General features: G+C 44.9%; 1 protein-coding gene and 1 pseudogene across 10 annotated transcripts in view; both read right to left on the reverse strand.

The window, feature by feature from the left end:
• Positions 1–16,381, reverse strand: part of TNS1 (tensin 1) — a 461,144-nt gene that overhangs the window by 334,270 nt on the left and 110,493 nt on the right. The gene's annotated exons all lie outside the window — the stretch shown is intronic.
• Positions 7,056–8,815, reverse strand: LOC148049419 (uncharacterized; annotated as a pseudogene).

The raw sequence follows: 16,381 nt of genomic DNA on the forward strand, positions 1-16,381 counted from the left end.
AAGAAAAGATGGCTGCAGGTCTGACAATGGGATCCCACCAATCCTTTTCCTTCCTTCATTAGAATGACAAAGAAATGGACCTTTCTCTAGTGTGACAATATGGTGTTATTGCCAGCGTTCCAAGTAATGCACCCATAGAAAGCAGAACTCCGAGGCAGATAAGATTCCTCAAGGAATGATTTATTGGATGCATCATATTGGCACAACTGATGAAAACCAACTCTGAAAGTTCCTGCGGCTTTCACCAGATTAAAAAGTTAATGTTTCCCTCCTTCCCCAAGTCATCAGTCACATGGTCCAATCGAGGTGCTGTCCAGTTGCTTGGTTACTTTGCTCCTCCTCTTCCAACCACCTGTTGGAATGATCTTGGTTCCCACAGGAAAACTTATTATTTTGACTACAACACCCCAGCTAACTATTTCCCTCCCCCTCCCATCTAGTGGCAGCCCTGAAACCTCAAAGATGGCCCCACTACTAGGTTCGCTTCAGGGTTGACAGTTATTTTATTCCAGGTCAGCCATTCCCCAAATCTGCTCAAAATGAAGCTTTTGTAAAAGCTTCTTAACAAAAAGATTATAATCAGACAGCCTACAGTCAGACAGGGAACCTAGTAGTTATCTCTCAGAAAGGTACTATTTTCCCCGTACAAGAAAGAGGGTGGAGACCCACTATACTGTTTGCAGTATCTAGGCTCTCCCCTTGGAATCTCCCAGCTTTCTTCAGAAAAACTGAAAGGGACACAAAGAAAAAGAGAGAAATCTACAATCGCCAGCTAAAGGACTTCACAGACCAGGATAGGATCGGGGCTGTTTCAGTTCTGATGTTAAGTTAAAACAAACTTCGAACAGCAGGGGAGGATCATCCAACACAAATATTTGAGAAACCAACGTTACATTGGAGAGGGGGAAGAGAGAGAATATATTGCCTACACTACATCCATAGTGTATCAAGCCCCCAAGTTACTGGCAATCATAAGTTAAGTTTCAATCACAGTAGATGAATTTTAGGCAAGCCACTGAAAATCAGGAGAGGGGTTATTAGAATCAAAAGATAACATTCAATCCTAATAAGACCCTAATCGTAAGATACCTACTACACTGACATGCAGACCTCAGGACCTTTCTAGATGATGTTGCAGCCATCCTCTGCAAATTTTTTTTGTAATGTTCAAATATTAAATCGCTAGCCTCCGTCCCTTCCAATGAGAAGATATTCCATGTCCTCATGTATAAATGCTGCAAATGATTAGAAAAGATCTTGGCAATAGGATTTGGCAGGAGGAAAAAGCACTTTAACACCAGGAAGCTCCAAATTGAATGAATGGAGGCAAGTCCAAGGAGGGAAAAAGATAGAACGATAGTCTTCTGACAAATAAAGAATATCTATAATACACATAAAAGAGCCAGTGAAAAAAGTGACTTGGATTGATGATATGACAACAAGCGGAATCAGTCCAGAGCCTGTATTTTGATCAAAGCCCTGTTTGGGGGGTGGGGTATGAGGAAGAGAGAGAGAGACTAACATTTCCTTGGTAACTCATTTGCATGGAAAGAAAATGTGATTTCTTGCAAAGGCTGATCTAACTGGGAGGGCTGCTGTCCGGTTTCCTCTGCCAAGCATTAGCAAAGACCTCTGCGTTCTCTATGTAAAAATCAGCAGTGCCTAGAAAAAACTCTGAAAGAATGCTGGATCCTGAATATACCGTTTGTTGGGAAGGTTGCCCTTCAAAGTCCTTCCCTCCCCAGTTGTGTCCAAGCTGATTCATTCATGTACTGACTGAGCAAGTAAGTAAGCGAGATTGCAGAGCGGAGCAGCCGAAGTCTTGCAGGATTGCTAAATGTGAGTTGCTTTTTAATCAGGAACTCAACAGTGGGTACATTAGGGTATGTCTGCTGACCTTTCCCCTCTAGCTCTGCTTTCAGATGACGTAAAATAATTCTTATGACCCACAAGCAGGCCTCTATTCTTGTACTCTACTCTCACACCCCACCCAACCCCATCAATAGGCATTTTGGGGTGGAGGGAGATTAATCTACTTTTGTTTCTGGACAATTTACTCCATTCCCCCAGAGCTGGCTCCAGCCACCAAATGACATCAGAGCAAATAAAGGTAGGGACTGCTTCTCCTCTCCAAGCGGAGGGGGTGGGAAGAGGACCAGGAGGAGGGATAAAATAAAACAGATTGCCAGCATGCGGGTCTGCCTCCCATACGTATATATATCCAATATATTCACTGAGTTTGCAATCACAGGAAACGGACCATTGACTTACCTGAAGGGTCGTTTTCAGGGCGCTGCGAAGGAGAGTTCAAGCAAGGGTTAAATACAGCCAAACTGCCCAGAACTTAATTGAAACTTTAAGCCACGCCTCTGGTGCTGATTGTCCTCAGATTTTTCAATGAAGATGTAGAACTGTTGCACGCTCAGAAGTCCAACATGGAATCAACAAGAAACACAACCGGAACAAGTCCAACTGGAACATCCAAGGAAATAAACATAACAGCAGAGCCAGACCTCAGGGTGGGGTGGACTCTCCTTCGCAGCGCCCTGGAAACGACCCTTCAGGTAAGTCAATGGTCCTTTTCCAGGGCGCTGCTCAGGAGAGTCCAAACAAGGGACATACCCAAGCTAAATGTCACTAGGGCAGGAAGCAGAAGCAGAGAGGGTCTCTCCGCTGGAATGAATACCCTGCAGCACACGCCTCCCAAAGGCCCCTTCCGCTGAAGCAAACTTGTCCAACTTGTAATTCCGCACAAACGGAGATAAGGAAGTCCATGTGACCGCTCTGCAAATCTCCTCAATGGGAGCCTGCGTCGCCCAGGCCACAGTGGTGGCAGCGCTTCTGGTCGAATGCCCCGTGATGCGACTGGGTACCGGTCAAGACTGCAGAACATGAGCGAGAATGATGCAGGCCCTAAGCCATCCACCAATTGTAGATGAGGAAACCTTCCTGCCCTGAGACGACAGCTGGAAGGATACAAATAACGACTCAGAACGTTGAAAACTGGTCGTACGCTTGATGTATCTGCGTAGCGTCCTGCGAACATCCAGCTTGTGCCAGCGCTCCTCGCGAGGATGTCTCAGATGCGGACAGAAGTCAGGAAGGATGACCTCCTGGGCCCGGTGGAACCAGCAATTAATTTTAGGCATGAAAGAAGGGTCCAGCTGAAGGAACACCCTGTCCTGGAATCAAGCACAAGTCCTCATGGACAGACAAGGCAGCCAGCTCAGAGATATGTCTAGCTGAGGTGATGGCAATGAAAAAAGGTACCGGCTCTATGGCCCTGATCTCCCTGAGATGTCTTATTTCCTGTTCCATGAGGGATCTTTTGACTGGGCACGAGGGAACAGGGCACCTGATGAAATGACGGGGAGGAAGAGAGAGGCATTCTAGGGTGAGACCCAGCCAGATCATTTGCAATATCCACTGGTCCGACGTGACCTGCTCCCATTGGGCGTGAAACAATTGGAGCCGCCCTCCTATGGGAGCTGATTCCCGACAGTCACTTATACTTTCTGAAAGGGCGGGAGCCAGATCCCCCCCAAAAGGGGCGTCTGGAGTAATACGGTTGGCGACCTCTGTCCCAAAAGGACTGACGGTCCTGGGACTTGTCCGCCTGCTGGTTGAACGGGCGATGCGACTGAGCAGAACTGGAAGAAGGTTCCGAGTTCCGAAAGGACTGCCTCCTGTAGAAGTAAAAGCCCCTCTTATCGGATTTCTTAGAAACCGATGGCATCACCTTCTTTTTGTCCTTATTTTCCACTAGGACTGGATCCAAGACCTCCCCGAAAAGCTTGACCCCTTTGAAAGGGGCAGAAACCAACTTCCACTTGGAACACATGTCAACATTCCAATGCCTCAGCCACAAGAGATGCCTGGTGGTAACATTCGAAGCCAGGGCCCGAGAAGCGAACGTAGCCGCACTGAGGGTGGCATCAGCAGTATACTCAGTGGCCGCCATGATTTTATTAATCTCCTGCCTCAACTTGGTATCCTTAACTGGAACCCTCGCCATTAACTTCCTCAACCAGAGGAGAGCGGCCGTGAAAGAAAGGAAGCCGAGGCAGACATCGAGCCGAGGTGGCGCAGTGGTTAGGGTGCAGTACTGCAGGCCACTTCAGCTGACTGTTATCTGCAGTTCAGCGGTTCTAATCTCACCAGCTCAAGGTTGACTCAGCCTTTCATCCTTCTGAGGTGGGTGAAATGAGGACCCAGACTGTGGGGGCGATATGCTGACTCTGTAAACCGCTTAGAGAGGGCTGAAAGCCCTATGAAGCGGTATATAAGTCTAACTGCTATTGCTATTAATTGTTCATGCGGCCACCTGGTGCGTCTTATGACAGGCATTCTCAGATTTCTTATCCTCAGCCTTAAGACCCTCTAACAGATCAGGCGGAAGCACAGACGTTGAGGTGAGGGCCGCTACCGGAGGATCGATAGGCGGCAGCTTAAGTAAATCCTCCAGGCTGGCATCCACAGTGTACAGCTTCTTATCATTGCTAGAGGGGGTAGCCATGGTAGCAGGCTGGGCCCATAGTTTCTGAACCAAATTAAGAAACATCTTGGGGATAGGAATGATCTCCTGGACCGAGACCGGTTCCTCAAACAAATCCCCAGACAAGTCACCCAGTTCAGCAGGAGCTTGAACAGGTGGAGTGGATCCCATACGGGTGGCCAGCTTGGCCTTGTTCAAAATGGTTTTGAAATTTGCAATGTTAAATAGCCCCGAAGAAGTGGGCTTTTGAGCCACTGCACCTTCCTCCCCCGAGAATTCAGCCTCCTGAACAGGCAGAATGTCATCCCCCTCCTCCCAGTCCAAAGCCTCGGAACCCGAAGAGGAATGGGGGGAATGCAAGGGACGTGGAGGAGAAGCAACCACAGGAACTGGCTGGGGCTCTAGGTGCTTAGTCTTGCAGGTGTGTTTGCCCTTGTGCAACATGCCCGCTTCGATGCCCTGGGAAATGGCCCTGTTGATAACTTCCTGCATTTCCACTGAAAGGTCAGGCCCAAGATCCTCCATGGGCTGAGCCCTGGTTTTGGGCCTTGAAGGCGGAAGTTGAGGGGCCAAGGGACCCGGGGCAGGGCCTTCCTCGAGGTCCGAAGGGCAAGCAAAAAGATCAGCCTGATCTACCATCGAGGGCCCTGGTGATACTGCCCTAGACATGGAAGCCATGGGGAAAAATTCCTGGCCCTCATCCTCACTGTCTAAAACAGGCCTAGGCTGGGCCAGAGGAACTTCCATGGCGGGCTCCTCAGGAGACACCGATTGGGAGGATTGCGTTTGGTGCTGGGCCTTGGAGAATTGCTTTTCGAGGGCCTTTTGGCGACGCACTGCATCCTTGTCTGGCCCTGATCCCTGCTTAGACCCGGGCCTGGAGTATGGTTTGGAGTCCCCGATGGCCTCCCTGGCAACCATGCCAGCCTGTCTGGAGAAAACCCTGGAGGAACCTCCTGCCTGGATGGAATCCTCGGGAGCCTGCTCAGCCATATAGGAAACTGTGGCCCAAGAGAATCAGGGGCTACCTCCACTCACCACCTTGCAAAAACCCTGCAAACCAACAGACGCTCTGAAGAGACGTGGGGGGGTGTCGCAGCACCAATATCCAGCAGGTGGAATAAAGCGCGAGCGTTAACAGCTCCCAGCACTGCAGGAATGAGGCTTGTGACCAGCGGCCCCAATCCTTGCCGCTCAGGTGAACGGGACACACACCAAATTGCCAGCCAGGCCGGACAAAGAGTGGCTCCTCGTGGCTCCTGCTGTGAATCAGGCTGCAGGCAGCTGCGGCACGGGGTGTAAAGTAGAAACCGAAACTATAAATAGCTCCAAAATGGCGGCCGGAAAGAAACTAATCACTTTAAAAGTTGCCGCCAAGCAATCCGGAGCTCTGAGGCCCTGCACCTGCACGCCGGTCATTCAAGGCACGGACGCTAACCACAGGAGCCTCAGCGGGGCTTCCCCCTCCCCAGCGAGGGTCGCAACAGCGCTGGCGTTGGAACTCCAACCTGCGCTCTTGCCCCAGCAGCTGCCTGTGTTCCGAGCGGCGCCTGAGAGTTAAACAGGACGCCGGGGGAAAGAAGAGTGAATCAGGAACAAATTAAAGAATCTTAAATACACTCACTCAGCCTGTTCACATCCTAAACTGAATAATACTCACAATAAATGCTCAAGAGAGTCCAAGCTAGTAAAATAAATGAAGAGAAACTTTAAGCGCGTTCACTGGGCTATCTGAATTGAAAAAATCTGGGGATAATCAGCACCAGAGGCGTGGCTTAAAGTTTCAATTCAGTTCTGGGCAGTTTGGCTGTATTTAACCCTTGCTTGGACTCTCCTGAGCAGCGCCCTGGAAAAAAGAATGGGAACAATGGCATCCATTTGTCATGCCTTAGATTAGTTTGCCAAGCCACAAGACTCTTCAACAGAGGGAGAACCTCTCCTGCAGTGCCAATTCAGTCCAATCCCACAAGATGCATGTGCTATAAACAAAGCCTGTTTCTTAGGCCAAGAAGAAAATGCAGGGGTGGTTACGGAATACTACCCCCCAGAAGAGCAAGGGGGGAGGAGGAGGAGGAGGAGGAGGAGGAGGAGGAGGAGGAGGAGGAGGAGGAGGAGGCCTTCTCCAGTGACTTTCTATGATGCAATCCTGCTTTGGGAATAATATCTTCTAATCTGTATACTTTCCATATTTTATATATATATATACCTAAAGTTGAAGATGAATTTATATGTTACATACAAATGTGAACTATTAGAAAGCCTGCTTGGCCTAGTGGTTAAGACAGCGGGTTAGAAACCAGGAGGCAGTGAGTTCTAGTCCTGCTTTACATATGAAAAACTGACTGGGTGACTTGGGGCCAACCCACCTTGCAGGATTGTTGTCATGGGGAATATAGAAAGAGGAAGGAGCATTAGGTATATTTGCTAACCTTGGGTTATTTATTATTATGACGGTTGGTCACAAAGTCAGCCAGATATTGAAACCGGATCTGACATTTTTGTCTATCTATCAGATCCTTTCCAAGGATTTGGGATTGGCAGGTCTGGATGTTTGATGGTGTTACAGATATTGTTGCAGGATGTAAGCTGAGCTGAGTAAAGCTGCCTTTTGCAATTGACTGATGATGAATTTGTCAGTGGCGATGGTGTCCATGTGGTGCTCCAGATGTTTTGAGATCACCCCCAAGGCGCCTATTACAATTGATGCTACTTTTGCTTGCTTTTGTCACAGTCGTTCTATTTCTATTTGTAGTCTTTTTATTATCTTCCCCAGTTCTTTCTCTTTTCTTCTGCTGTCTCCAGGTACTGCCATGCCCACTATCCAGCCTTTTTTGTGTTTCTTATCAACAATTATTAAATCTGGGGTGTTTTGTGTCAGGTGCCTGTCAGTTTGAGTTCTAAAGTTTAGAATTCTAATTCTAAATTCTAAAGAGCAATTTGGCTTCATTTTCTATGACTTTCTCTATTTTATGGTCCCACCAGTTCTTGCTTGCAGGCAAATGATATTTCATGTAGATCTTCCAATGCAGTATTGTTGCTACTTTGCCATGCTGCTGCTTGTAGTTAGTCTGGGTGATCTTCTTGCAGCAGCTAACCAGGGGGTATACTGTTTCTTCAGCTTCTTTGGAGAGGCAGCATTTTCCATTCATTGCTGTCTTCTTGATTCTGGCTTTGTATGTATTCGTTCTTAAAGCATGGTCTTGTGCAATCAGAAATAGCCCCTCTATCCCTTTCTTTAACTTTCCTGCTCTTAGCCATTGCCAGGTCCTATTACTATTGCTTTCCCTGCTAATTTTTTTAAAGTACTGGCCATGTAATACTTTGTCTTGCTATGCCTCCTTTCTCTCCTTCTTTTGATCTTTCTTGTAGGCCAGTTTGGTCTCTCCAGTACTCAGTATGCCTTCCTGATATACCCTGTTTCCTTGAAAATAAGCCCTCCCCATATAATAAGCCCAATTGGGCTTTTCAGTGCATATGCTAAAATAAGCCCTCCCCTGAAAATAAGCCCTCCCCAAAAATTTTGCAGCAGAGCAGCAGCCATGAGGTGACTACACTCATCGCCTCTTGCACCTCAAAAATAATAAGACCTCCCCAAAAATAAGGGGGGGTCAAAACAAAATAAGACCCCATCTTATTTTAGGGGAAACACAGTACTACCTTCAGTTCATCTTCTTCACTGTTTTCAATGCCCTTTTTTTCTTCTTCAACTACCTGATGCACTTGCAACATTCTGCACCCACCCATTTTCCTTGGTAGATAGAGTCTATCAATGTTCCTGCATTGATGAAGGTCATGATTTATTGTCATTATTTTTCAAGTCTTCCTGTCCAGGGCTTCTAATTCTGCTTGAGATGATGATGATGATGATGATGATGATGATGAGGAGGAGGAGGAGGAGGAGGAGGAGGAGGAGGAGGATGATGATTAGGCTTTTTTTAAAAAAAATATAATAGATTAGCCTTGAATAAGATGATAGAAAGGAGTTCTTTAAAATATCCAATGTATTGTTATGGAAGAGGATTTCATCTGAATATTGCTTAGGTAGTCTAAGAACACACCTGATGTCAGAAACTCCTATCACACAGAAAGAAAGCTAAATGGCTAATCAAAGTATACACCCAAGATATGACATAACTTCAAAAATTTAAGTTTCCTTCTTTTTCCTTTTCCCTCCCTTCTGCTTCAAAGAAACCCACTTTTTCACATATATCCCTTGCTTCTTGATCAGGGAAAAATGACTCCTCTTATTCTGCCTGTTCCCAATTTACACTTATCAGCAAAAGCAGGTAACAGCAGCAAAGAGCAAAGGCTTACCTTCATTGCGACAGCCTGCAACCTCAACTAGCTGTGATCAGGCAGAAGCCAAAGGCTCAGAGCCAATCCACAGAAGGGATTTTCTCCTTTCCCCCTTCCATAATGAATGGGTTCAATCTGTATCTAATTACAGCAGCCAATTAGCTGAATATATCTCATAATTACTAGAAGCATCACTAGTATGGGAACAGGAGGTTGTTTCTAAAGGAAATACCTGTGGCTCATGGGCCAAATATGTGCTGTATCTTGGTGTACTTACATTTTAATTTTCTTCAGGATATTAGATAGTATTTGGGAACTTACCTTAAGTTCCCCATGACAATATCAAGCCTCTCTACAATTAATCATCCCCTGACATATGCAATCCATAAAGGCAACTATGAAATCTAAACTGTCTTGATAGCAACTTGGATTAGATGGAAATATAATCTAAAATATATATAGCCGCTTTACAGAGAAATACACAAAAGTTCCACAACTGGCATGTCAGTATGGAAATACTTTGAAGACCTATATGAAAACCATTACTTACCATTAAGCAATATGATCTGCTATTTCCACCAGCCCCTCTTCCTAGCTAATTCATATCTGGAGGCACAGCATTCCATGTAAACCAGATGTTTTGAACTACAATTTGCATCATCTTTGATCACTGCACACACTTAGCCAAGAATTGATGGAAGTTATTTTCCAAAATATGTGAAGAATACTATATTGAGAAAAGCTGAATGATCTCATACAGGAAAAACAATGGACATCATCATGCCAAAAAGAATATGATAATCCATTCTTAGATTTCCCCCCACCCCCACCCCAATTTTCTCTTTTCCCTTACACCAGTTTAAAGGGGTAAATTTGGAGATTTGTCTCAGTAAAATAATCCTGGTGGAACATCTTTGGGCTTTATGTGGTATGTTTTCAAAACTTTTCCTGGGTGGGAGGGAAATGTAATTAAGTTTCTACTCAAACTTAACACGGGCAAGTTTGCTTTTTCAGTGTTACCTATGACAGGAAAGGGTTTTTGGGGTGTCTTCTTTTGTTAGCTAGTTTGTGTAGGGGTAGGTGCCTAAGCAAGAATCAAACTCAGTTTCCCAGCCTTCACCATTGCACCAAACTGGCTTCCATGTAGTTTTTAATTTGGTTTGAATGGGGTTGTTGTTTTATTGACATTTGTTTTTTGCTTGGAGATTTTTGTAATTGTTTTTATTATGTGAGCCACAGAGAGTCATGCATGTTTGATGGGCAGCTATACAAATCAAATACATAAATAAGTCATTATTAAATCTCCATATATTTCAGCAAATCAGACATCGGCAGCAAAAGAAGGGAAAGAGAATGGCAATGGTTCCTAGTCTTTTGTGGAATCCTTTCTTTTATTCCAACCTTAACCCATGAAGTTGTCCCAAGTCCCTGATGGCCCAAGCAACAGCACATTCTTTTATCACAGGATGATTGTGATCTGGTAATGGAAGATATCAGTCTGTAGATCCCTTTGATTTCTCTTAGTCTCACCCTGGTGTCTTTCAGATATGCTAATAATAATTCATACAAGTCCCAAGCAGCACAACCTTTAGTCATTCTTGCCAGGAGTAGTAGGAGTTAAGACACAATGTATCTGGATAATACCAAGTTGAGGAAGATGGCCTCAACTTGGTTAGTATCAAGATGACGAAGACAGTTAAACAAAACTGTACCATATATGAAGTAAAGAAGTCGTTGTGAATACGTTGACTAGATTATTGCCCTACCATTAATCATCTAAGATCTGAAGGAAGTCTCATTTTTATCATCTATAGAGAAATCTCATTTTTTATCATTAGTAGAAACAATGAAAAATATTGATCATATAACTGTTTAGCTAAGAACCTGGCAAATAATTGCATTGATGGCTTCTACTCCATCCAACAATTATCCTCACCCCACCCACTTGTAATAATGGCATACCCCTTGGGATTCTTGGACATCCTTCTCTCAGTCTGCTCAATATCCCCAGACATTTTCTCCAACATTTTAGCCTGTTGACCTTGTCAATCATTCCCTTGGCCTTGTGACCTCCAGCCCCCCTAGGACCGACATTACTAAATCAGAAAGCTTTCCTGGAAAAATTCAGTCAGAGAAGTGGGAACAGGAAGAGGAGAGAAAAGTGCCATTACCTTAAATGTCTGAGACTGTGTACGTGACAGGCGAAGTTAGAAAGTGTCCTAAGTGAAGAAGAGAGTAGTCTCTCTTCAGATAAAGGCACAAGAAAACTACTGTTGTTGCTCTACAATTAATAGTTAATCCAGCTAACCAAGGAGAGAACAGAACAGAATAGGTACCACCTCAAGGAACTAAAACCACGATAAATAACTGAGGCTCTTAAGGCAGGCCTCCCCAACCTCTGATCTGTGGACTGGCACTGGGCCACAGCATGCCAGAAACTGGGCCATGCAAACAAGCAAAGTCCCATCTGTGGGATGCAGGCAGCAAGCGAAACCAGGTCTCCACTGGACTCCAGAAAAACCTCTCCTCACAGAACTGGACCCTGATGACCAAAAGGTTCAAGGGCCACTGCCTTAAGGTGCCTTCTTGAGATTCATCAGAAAAATGTATTTCTTCGTCTTACAATCAGGATCTGTAAACCCCATCTCCCTCTACTATTTCGGGCGATCAAGATGTTGATTGAACCAAGAATCACTACAAGTACTTTACACTATAAATTCAGCCTGGCTGTCAAAAGCTGTTCAAATGTGGGCTCATTTTGGGCTTTTGAAAAGATTATTAAAAACAAGGCAAAATGTTGGTCAAATGATTTTTATATGTATATATATTATCATAAGACCAAAAATACCAGCAACTTATATCTAATAAAACTAGTTCAGCAGAAAATATCCTTCAAGAAGGCCACTATCCTAAATCTGTAAGTAAAGAGGAAGCATGAAACTGGCTTTCAGCATAGATGAGATTCAACTGAAGTGCCCTCTAGCTAGTCTTAGGAAAAAGGACTTTACTTTCCTCTGACTTCCCATTCTGTTTGCTTTGAAAAGCTGCCCAACTAGTTGCTTTCTCTTCTCTCAAAAAAAATTATTTACAAAGAAGCAGTTGTCTTGTGTACTCATTTAATTCTTCCTTTCAATCCAAACAGTTTTCCTCTTGTCACATCTCCTTCACCAACTCACAAGCACATTTTTACTGTAAGACTGCCAAATCATGAGCAAAACTGCTTCCTTTTACATTGTTATCTAATTAAGAGGGATTATTCTCATTCAGTTCACAGGCCATGACTGCCCTTAAATGGAATGGGAGATTTACTGAAACACAGAAATTGCATCATCCTTAACTTATACTGGCTGGAAATCAATCCAACCTGCAATTGATGATGAGGACAAACGTATAATTCCCCAAACACTAGGTTAGTGTTTAGGACAGCCGCTTACAACAGTTCATTTAGTGACCAATCAAAGTTACAACGGCATTGAAAAAAGTAACTTATGACCATTTTTCACAGTTACGACCATTGCAGCATTCCCCCATGATCATGTGATCAAAATTCAGACGCTTGGCAACTGGTTCATATTTATGACTATGACTGTGTCCCAGGGTCATGTGATCCCTTTTTGTGACCTTCTGACAAGCAAAGTCAATGGGGAAGCCAGATTCACTTAACCGGGTTACTAACTAATCAACTGCAGTGATTCACTTAACAGCTGTGGCAAGGAAGGTCGTAAAATCAGACAAAACTCACTTAACAAATGTCTCACTTAACAACAGAAATTTTGGACTTAGTTAGTAAGGGCTACCTGTATACCCTCAAAAATGCTATAAGGTCAAGGTATTTTTTAAAAAAAAATTAAGTCTCTCTCAAGTTGAGTTCAATTCCTGGTTAATGTTGTTTTCTTGGGCCCAATATGGATCTAGTCTGCCACAGCTGTCTGCTAAGGGGTTATGTTTGTTTTTGGTTTTACTATGCAGCCTAGTAAATCAACCTGGTAGTGGTTTTCCAGCCAAATACTAACCATATCTTACTCTGCTTTGCTTTCTCAACATTGGTCAAGATTAGGACCCCTGAAATTCATGCTTTTTTTTTTTACTCCGTGAATGAAATAATTTTAATAACAAAATATGTTATGTTAAATAGTATTTTATTGTTAAGTGTATAGCGAGGATACAACTTAGGGGAGATCTTTTACATATTTTAAAACCATAAAATGTTTGAGTAAAATGTAATTATTCTTGCATTGTTTGCTGTGGGGATTTTTGAAAATCAGCCACTTGGCCATTTTTTTCTATAAATTTGGTGGTAGGCACATTTCAGTATAAGCTGTCACTCTCTGCACATTTAGGTGCCAGAAAAAAATAATGGGGAAGCAACGGGTTGTTTTGAGTCCTTGTACCCTATGGCAAAACACTTCAAATCAAATGCCTTACATGTCCCAAATGCAAGACAAAATTGCAAACCCATCATGTTGAATATTCAGAATATTTCAAGCCTGGAAAGTTTTGTTTACCCATATTGTTAATTCCTGTTGTTTAATGTAAGACCAGGGGGAAATTGCATTCATGTATTATTATCTTCTACAGGAAAGAAGGCAAAAGTAATTCATATAGTTGCTTTCAGATATTATATATGATCAATGGATTCTAATTTAAATTTAAATTATTCCAATTTATATTTAAGTTATTCAAAAACACATTGCAAGTACAAATTCAAGATTCTGTAATTTACTTTTGCCTTTAAAAGTGTTATCAAATGGAGCTTATTAGAAACAAAATACAACAATTACCCAAGATGAAATATCCAGCAATGCAATATATAGCATAATGCTGCATATATAAATGTTTCAATTTTTGCAGTAGTATTTTTGTCCTATTTTCCTATCTTTTTTCCCCTTTGCAAGCTGCCAGGAAGGGACAATTTTATTCTTTGAAAACTGCTCTGCAAGTCTTTTTTTATTGAAGAGCAAAGAAAAGTGCATTCAGCATAACAGGTATCATTTATTTACAATTTAAATCTCATCTTAAATAACCAAGAATATAATTTGAATCACATTTTTATTCTGTACATCACATATTTCCTAAAGAAGATATGCTGTCTGATTGCTTTAACCTATCAGTTTTCATTCTAATGGAATCTTTCTGTATCCTTATATTCCAAAACCTTTGATCATAGAGTATAACATTTGTTTTGAATCACAATTCCACATATATGTAAAAGTTCACTTTAAAAATCAAATGTCTTCACTTCTGCCTTGTACTCTAGTTTTGGGGAAAGTCTTTCTCTTATAGTCCTTTTTAATACATATGAGCATTTTGTGACTGTCCACCCCTATCATGACAGTTAAACAGTGAGTGAGTACTCCCCTTTGACTAAGGTGACCAGACGTCCTGCTTTTCGCGGGACAGTCATCCAAGGTCCGTCGGAGTTGAAAGGCCACCACCTTTTCAACAACCTTCCCTACGAACGAGAGGTTGGAGACTGTACGATAGTTGTTTAAGATGGCTGGTTCCAAAGAAGGTTTCTTAAGGAGGGGTCTCACCACCACGTCCTTTAGAGGGTGAGGGAAGGATCCCTCCCGGAGAAAGGTGTTAACAATCCTCTGGAGCCAGCCATATGTCACCTCCCTGCTGGTCGAGACCAGCCAAGAGGGACACGGGTCCAGTAAACAGGTGGAGGCACTCACCACTCCCATGGCCTTGTCCACTTCCTCAGGAGCGACAAGTTGAAACTCGCTCCACGAAATCCGATCAAGACCCTCCCCCGGCATCTCGGCTGGTACTGTCCGAATCCGAGCAATTTTATCCGACAGAAACTGAACAAACTCCTCAGCTCTACCCTGTAAGGGCTCGCCCGCATCCCTCCCTTTCAAGAGGGAGCGTGCTATCCTGAACAGGGTGGCTGGGCGAGATTCTGCGGATGCAATAAGAGTGGAAAAATGAGCACATTTTGCCGCCCGTATTGCCACTAGATAAGTCCTAATAAAGGCTCTTAATTGTGTTCGGTCGGATTCGGAGTTACTAGTCCTTCAGCATCACTCTAGGCGTCTCTTTTGGCGCTTCATCTCCTGGAGTTCCTCGATAAACCAAGGAACCACCACCCCCGCCAGCTCTTCCTGCCCGGGCATCCGCCACCCAGGAATGGCCCGAAGCCCTCCTGTCCACCACCGGCTGCACCGCGGCCAACTCGCCCCGGGCAGGCTGGAAGGCTTCGGGCGTCTGGGCGGGAAGAGCCAGCGTGCGGAAGGCGGTGGTATCGCCACCCGGGAGCCGCCAGAAGCCTTCCTGCCCACCACCGGCTGCACCGCAGCTGACTCGCCCCGGGCGGGCTGGAAGGCGTCGGGCGTCTGGGCGGGAAGAGCCGGCGAGCGGATGGCAGTGGCATCGCTGCCCGGGAGCTGCCAGAAGCCTTCCTGCCCAACACCTACTCTCCCTGGACTTGTTTTGATGAGCGCGAGGTGACTGACGGTAGTTTGCGCCGGCCGTGCCCGCTCAAACTATCGTCAGCTCCCCCATGTTAAATCTGGCCACCTTATCGTAATCTTGAGGCTCCGCACGAAAGGGCCGAACGCGGAGGAAAGGAAGGCGCGTCCAGCAGCCAGATCGCAGCGAGGAGAAGTAGGAGGAAGGGGAGGAAAAAGGTGAGCGTGGAGGGAAGCAGGCAGAAGCAGCCGCAGCAGCAGCAGCAACAACCATGCTGCCCGGGGTGGGCGTGTTCAGCACCAGCCTGACCGCCCGGGTCATCATCCCGCTTCTAAAGGACAAGGGCTTCGCGGTCAAGGCACTCTGGGGCCGCACTCAGGAAGAGGCGGAAGAACTGGCCAAGGAGATGAGCATCCCCTTCTACACCAACCGGATAGACGAGGTCCTGCTGCATCAGGATGTGGATTTGGTCTGCATCAACCTGCCGCCTCCCCTCACCAGGCAGATCATGGTGAAAACTCTGGGTGAGTCTCCGTGGAGAGCTTGGCGGACAGCTGGCTGGACTTCCAAGAGGTGGGGGGAGAAGGAAGCTGTGGAAGAAGCGGCAGCGCCTTGAAATGGAAAAAGGTCTGCTACATTGCACACACGCGCAGGCATTCAAGGAATCCAGCGTGTTTTTTTTAAAAAAAAAATCCCAATCAACCCGATCACTCCGGCTCTTCCCGCCTGGACGCCCACCGCCCAGGAGCCGCCCGAAGCCTTCCAAGAGGTGGGGGGGAGAAGGAGGCCGTGGAAGAAGCGGCAGCGCCTTGAAATGGAAAAAGGCCTGCTTCCCCCCCCCCCCTCCAATAGTATCCCGCTTTACCAATTTTAAAATCTGGTCACTTTACCTTTGACAGCCATTTTGACATATTCTGAAAATTCACAATGATGTTGATGATTCGGGTTAGATTGTGAGCCTCAGAAGTTCCTTAGCATTTTGAATGAATTCACAACACTTTCCAAAATCACAGGCGCTTTTTGCAGTGGATTGACCTTTTTTTTCTTAAAGTGAATTGTCATGGCATTATGGTGTGTATATTTCTGCATATTTGGGAAATTCTCAATAACAAACACATGACCAGTTCAATTTTAGATGGCATCTAAGTTGGATGGTGTGTAAGCTGGTCAGATGCT

The sequence above is a fragment of the Thamnophis sirtalis genome, unplaced genomic scaffold (assembly GCF_051295495.1).
Source record: "Thamnophis sirtalis isolate CommonGarterSnake01/CBP01778 unplaced genomic scaffold, rThaSir2_p1.2 scaffold_1, whole genome shotgun sequence".
Lineage (NCBI taxonomy): Eukaryota > Metazoa > Chordata > Lepidosauria > Squamata > Natricidae > Thamnophis > Thamnophis sirtalis.